The sequence below is a fragment of the Ceratotherium simum genome, chromosome 23 (assembly GCF_057802395.1).
Source record: "Ceratotherium simum simum isolate JZ-2026a chromosome 23, ASM5780239v1, whole genome shotgun sequence".
NCBI classification, from domain to species: domain Eukaryota; kingdom Metazoa; phylum Chordata; class Mammalia; order Perissodactyla; family Rhinocerotidae; genus Ceratotherium; species Ceratotherium simum.
In genome coordinates, this window is record NC_141922.1 from 15,868,253 (window position 1) to 15,874,720 (window position 6,468).

The following is a 6,468-nucleotide window of genomic DNA, read 5'->3' on the forward strand; positions in this document are numbered from 1 at the left end:
CCTATCTTACAATTCGGGGCCAGATACATGGTAGACATTCTGCTTATATATGTGGGTGACTAAGTGGTGACTGTTGTTATTAAGAGAGAGTAGACAGATGGACAGCTGCTCAGAGCTGGGGTTGCCGTCTGTGGGTTTTATGTGCTAGCCCCAGGCCAGTGTGGGAGATGGCAGAGTATGATTTAAGGGTCAGGATGGAGCGTACACCAAAAATGATGATAGAGAAAAAAATATGTGGTTTTCTAAATCTAGACTTCCTGCTTTGAATATTTACCTCCAGGGTGGGTGAGCATGTTAACTCATTAAAATGAATTAGTTGTAAATAGTGGAGTGTGTCTATGGGTTGGAATTGGGGGAGCACTACTGAAGTCACCTCCCTACCTGGTGTCCCCCACCAACCCTCCAAAACACACACACAGCAGCCCATCAACCACATTACAGCGGATGTGAAGACATAACTCTATGCATAAGATTCCTCTGCTGAAATTTACTCATTGTTTCCCTGGTTTCCTATGGGGCAAAATTCAAAGTCCTTATCCCCATATACAAAACCTTTGCACCAGGCTCCCTGCCCTCTTGTTTATCGCATGTCCTCCCTCCTGCCTCCTGTACCCAGAATCAGAGGACTATTTGCTCAGCCTCCACATTTGCACATGATTCACTTTCTGCCTAAATTTCTCTTTCCACATTTCCACCTGGCAAACGCCCACTCACTTTGCCACACTCAGCTCCAGCATCAACTCCTTAGGGGCAGAGAGGGGCTATTCCAGACCACGTTGGTCACCTCTATCAAAGCCCTGTTGCACCAGATTATAATCAGTTCTTTATATATTGGTCTCCCACAGTGGACCTCGAGCTCCTCCAGAGAAAGGTCTGTCTTCTTCGTCTTTGCACCTATAGCTTTCAGCAAATCTGATTTTTCAGCCTCCATTAATTGAAGGCTTACTATGTGCCAGGCACCCTGCTAAACAATTTACACTCTTATCTCATTTAGCCTCACGATATGAAGAAACTAAGTCCAAAAGAGGCTAAATAACTTGCCTAAAAACCTTCTGGGTTTGGATGGATGAAATGGAAAGTGGAGACTGGGACTCAGGACTCTGCAATTGACTCAGTTGTATACCAGACATCGAAGGACCATTCACTGTGTTCAGGATTAGTCATTGTTGGGTTTGCTAGTTCTAGCACAAAATGTTTTAAAACATCCTCTTTTTAACTTGCAAAATCTCTGGAGGAGGGGTGATATCGTCTATTTATAAAAGTCAGAAACAAGTCAAAGGCAGCAAAGAGGAAGGAGAGAGAGGCCAGACTGATAAGCACTCCTGTTAAGAAGGCAGTGTCTCTGCATTCATTCCCACAGATGGGAAAGAAGTGGGCCTGAAATTCCCAGAAGGCTCTGAGTAATAAAGAAGAAAGTACTTTGACTCTGCAGGTCTGGAATGCGTCTATGAGGTGAACGCTGTTTTGTCTCTGATGTTGATGTCTCACTTTTCCATGCTCCAGGGCCCAAATTTTGTAAGTTAATGGGAAATTTTACTTTAAACACCCTTCCCGCCTACAAACACATTTTTGACCATAGCAACCAGCGCAAAGGAGCACAGGGATCCCAAATTCACTCCCACCTCACCCTTTGCCTACCCGCTGCCCTTGTCTGGAAGCTGCTTCCCCTGCCATCCCCCTAGCTAACTGCTCACATCTCTGAATGATGTATGCTTTACAATGAATGCTGTTTCATTGTTTATGAAGCATCTTTTGCATGCATCTTTGCGTCTTTGGCATCTAGCGCATCTTTTAGCAGCATCTTTTCTTTTCAGTGGTAATAACTCATGATGCGTCTTATGGTCCAAGGACTCTTAGATTTGCCAAGTTCAGTGTGTGCTCAGCCCAGCGTGCATCCAGGTACTGCAGGGGAAGTGAAGGAAGCATCTTGAATTCTCACTTCTCTGAAGTCACATTTCTGCATCTAACATAGCTGTGGAAACGGAAGTTGATGTAATAGGTTGACAAGAAGCAAAGCACGATGCCACCGCCTGGTCACTTCATTTAGTAGAGATGAGATATCCCTCTCAGACCCTTCACTAGACTGTGCTGTATAAATGTAGGCAGCTGATTAAGAATAGCTCCTAGGGGCTGGCCAGGTGGCTCAGCGGTTAAGTGCATGCGCTCTGCCTCGGCGGTCCGGGGTCTGCAGGTTCGGATCCCGGGCGTGCACCGAAGCACCGCTTGTCAAGCCATGCTATGGCGGCGTCCCATGTAAAGTAGAGGAAGATGGGCACGGATGTTAGCCCAGGGTCAATCTTCCTTCACAAAAAAGAGGAGGATTGGCATTGGATGTTAGCTCAGCGCTGATCCTCCTCGCATAAAAAAAAACAAAATAAGGAGCCGGCCCCTTGTCTTGGCGGTTGAGTGTGCATGCTCTGCTACTGATGGCCTGGTTCGGATCCCAGGCGCGTACTGATGCACCGCTTGTCCGGCCATGCTGACGCGGCATCCCACATACAGCAACTAGAAGGACGTGCAACTATGACATACAACTATCTACTGGGGCTTTGGGGAAAAAAAATGAGGAGGATTGGCAACAGATGTTAGCTCAGGGCTGGTCTTCCTCAGCAAAAAGAGGAGGATTGGCATGGATGTTAGCTCAGGGCTGATCTTCCTCACCAAAAAGAAATAAATAAATAAGAATAGCTCCTAGGTGCCCTGAGCAAAGATTACCAACAGCAAAAGGCTGATCTTGAGTCATCAAGAAAAGGTTATGTTATATTTTGTATTCTCAGTTTAAAACCAAAAGGAAGTACTTTCTGTTTTTGAAAAATATCCCTAAAATTAGCATTTCCAAAAAATAGGTCTGTCAGTAACCTTGGCAAGTTCTCATTCACTTATGGAGATTGCCCCATACTTCAAAAAATGCTGACTAGGAGTTAAATCGTGGTGTGTGCTCTGGTTTCCTCTTTCAAGGAATTTCTTAAATCTTTTGAGGAAAATATACAGGACAGTCACTTCCTCTCTGAAGCCTTCTCTGATTCCTAACAGACACTGAAGAACTGATCACTTCTGCCTCTGGGAGGGAGTAACGTGTATGTGTGTATGTGTGTGTGTGTGTCAAGAGTTGTTCTAAATGCTTGCGTGTATAAACTCATTTAATCCTCATAACAACACTATGATGTGTCATTGTGTCTCAAATTTATAAAAGAGACAATGGGACTTGGCCCTCTGCTTCCCCATTTCCTTGAGCGTACCTCTATTTCAGCACTTCTCTGTCCGAAGTGACATTGGCTGATGACCAACTGATAAATGTGAGCTGTCTAGATTAGGTGCTGCCTCTTAGCTTTGTATCCCTGGGGGTTTTGCCCAGTGGGTTTAGGAAAGAAAGTTCAGCAGGTGGCCTGGGCCCCAGGGCCGGTTCCTTCAGGGATTCATCATTGTTCCTGGGCAGAAGATTTAAGGTTTACCCATCCAGTTCTTTAACACAGCAACAGGGGACCATGCTAGACCCCAAGTCTCCCTTTTTACATCTGTGGAATCTGGAAGATACCATGTGCCATTTCCAATCCGGCTGTTGTCAGGTATAGATGTAGAAATCCTTTGAAGAGGATAAAGTATGTCACAGATGCAAGGCATTTTAGTAATTAGCAAAGCTTTAAACACATAAAAAGGCTGTATTACAGCATCAAAAACTAAACTATGCTGCATAACCAATTAATAACGCTGGACCAATTCATACATGTAATGCAATTATCTTCCCCCTCTAATTTGTCCATTATGTTGTCATTAGAATAATCTCCCTTTTAAGGCAAAAACCTGTAGCTAACTCCACTTTGTTTATTTGAGTCAGTTCTAACAATGACGAAAACTGCACCCAATCTTTAATGAGAACCTATATTGTAGCTGACACTGTGCTGGTTGCCTTGGCTCAAAACACAGTGATGCCTTCTGGTATAATCTCATCCGAGTTACTTAACCTCTGTGAGCCTCAGTCTCCTCATCTGTAAAATGAGGATAGCAATACTACCTACAGGCCTGCTGCATGCAGCTGTGGAAGTTGTACAGTGCACAGAGGAACCAGCTCTGAGGGAGCATCATTCACATCATCAACATGAGAGATTGGTATATTTATTGCCAAAGTTCCCCAGCAGATGCCAATGGAGTGTCTTGTTCTAACAGAAATAGTGTATTATGACAATTTTCCAACAGATGGAAGTGAAGTGTCTTGAAGAAAGGGAGGCTTTCCCTGCTTCTTGCATAGGCACCAAATAGGCAAGGAGTAGCCCCAAGTACCTGACTCCATGGGGTTATGGGGAGTGATTGCTTAGATACATAGAAATATATAGAATATAGCTAGAGCAAACGTAGGAAGAATCCATAAGTGGCGGTTGTTATGAGTTATCTTCAACTTCTGGAGTGATCGCCTTTATTCCTCATCACAACCTCAAAAGGAAATGTTGTTTTTAATCTTTTTTTACAAATAAAGTAAATGAGGGTTGGAGAGATTAAATACTATCTTAAATTTCCGTAGGTAGTGAGTTGACGTTGAAGCTTAAAGTGAAAGGACAAATGAGAGCTAGGCAGGTACACTGGCAAAAAGGGTAGAAAGAGTGCTCCCACCACAGAGAACTATGTGCAAAGGCCAGGGATAGATGTTTACAAGCATTGTCACGACTAGGTAATAAGGAAATAGGGAGCTGGGGCAGTGAGGGGAGAGGCCTCAGAGGAGAAAAACGGCAGAGGATCGAGAGTCCTGTGAGCTATGGCAAGGAACCTGGGCTTTGTCCAAAAGAAGAGAAGACCAAGGACCACTCACAGATTTTGCAGACAGTCTACATAACAGGCTTGGTTGGTATGGAATAAAGACTACAAAATGGGAGCAGGAAGAGGTTGCAAAATTGTATCAAGTTGCAAGGAAAGGTTTGCCCTGTGCTAATAGTAGCCTTCATCTTTTCTTGGTAATGTCCCTAGAGCCCTTGATCCAAAGCAGCAGGGGCCTAAGTGGAGAGACACGGGGGTCAGGAGACTGCTGTTGAATCTGATGATCCAGAGGCAGTTCTTTTGTGCTGTTGAGGCACATAATCCCTACCTGAGGGGTCTACAGATTCCCCACAGGGAGGCCTGCAGGTTCTGTGCTCGTGGCTCCTCTTCCCCACTGACCCACTGCGTGAAGCCCAAGCCCTGTGCTTACAGAGGGAGTGGAATGAGAGCTTCCTGTTCTGTTTCTGATCATTGCCATTAATTCGTTCCTTGTTAATAGCAGAAAAATCAATTTGAACAGAGTCCCAGCAATTGGAGCACATCAAAATTATCAGGAGGCAGAATGAGATCAGGGAAGAGAGAGGAAGGTGGGCAGGGATCAGAAGAGGAGAAGGATGAAAGGAAGAAGCAGGGAGACTAAGAGAGAGAAATCAAGGGTCAGAGGTAGAGGGAGAGCAGAGAGAGAAGAGGGCTACATGACACAAATTAAGTGTTCACCAAATAGAGAATAGTTTGAGACCTCAGGGGAAGGCAGGAGGGAGAATCTATCTGAAGGAACTAAGGTTGCTTGAGTTTGTCTACACAGATCTGTCAGGACATTCTCAGAGAAATTTAGAACCAGACACCAATTTGAAGGGGGTTGAGTGTCCCCTCCATCACCTTCTGATTTTCCATTTATTTTATCCTGAGTTAAGTCCTAGGACACCACCCTACTCCCATCGAAAGCAGTCTGATTTCACAGCCCCTGGGCCTGTGATGTGGCTGCTCTGGCATTTTTTCATAGGTTTTCCATCTGCTCCAACCATCACAAATCCAATTTCATATTTGGCATGAAGTAAATCAGTTTCAAGAAATATCTTGTCATCATCCAAATCAAAACACTACATTCAAAATGTTCAATGCCAGCTACAAATTGTCAGAAGGGGCTGGAGAAAGAGGAAAAGACTATTGCTCTAGACAGGAGGGGTGAAAAACACATATTCAAATGCAACATAGTGGCTCTGGGGTGCCTAAATCATTCAAATGAAGCTAGAAAAAGTTTTTTAAAAGCTTAGCCAATCTGTTCTGCTTTTAACTCTGTCTCACCCCAGCACCCCACTTCCCTCTGTTCTGGAAACTTCTAACTGCAAGGACCACTTGAGTGTGAGCAAGTCCATTTCTTCTGAGTAAAAAAGTGAACCCTATTTGCCCACAATTACTTGGGCTGTTCCAGAAGCTCTACTAGGATCTTGGGAGACACAATTCCCTCTCTACAGCCCTGGAGCTTTCAGCCATCAATTCTTTATGAAGAAATCTCACAGCTCTCTGCAGAGGGGGCCTTACCACTAATTAAAGAAGGCCTAGGAATGGGAACTGGTGGTCAGCACATGGTCTCTTAGCACATTTATGCTTCCTACTGGGCTGCCTTAAATGCCTTTAATTTCCTCTGTGAAATTCTTTAAAGCCTTAGGGACATAATTTCCTGGGAAAGAGTCTGCATTATCAAGTTACCAAAAAAAAATG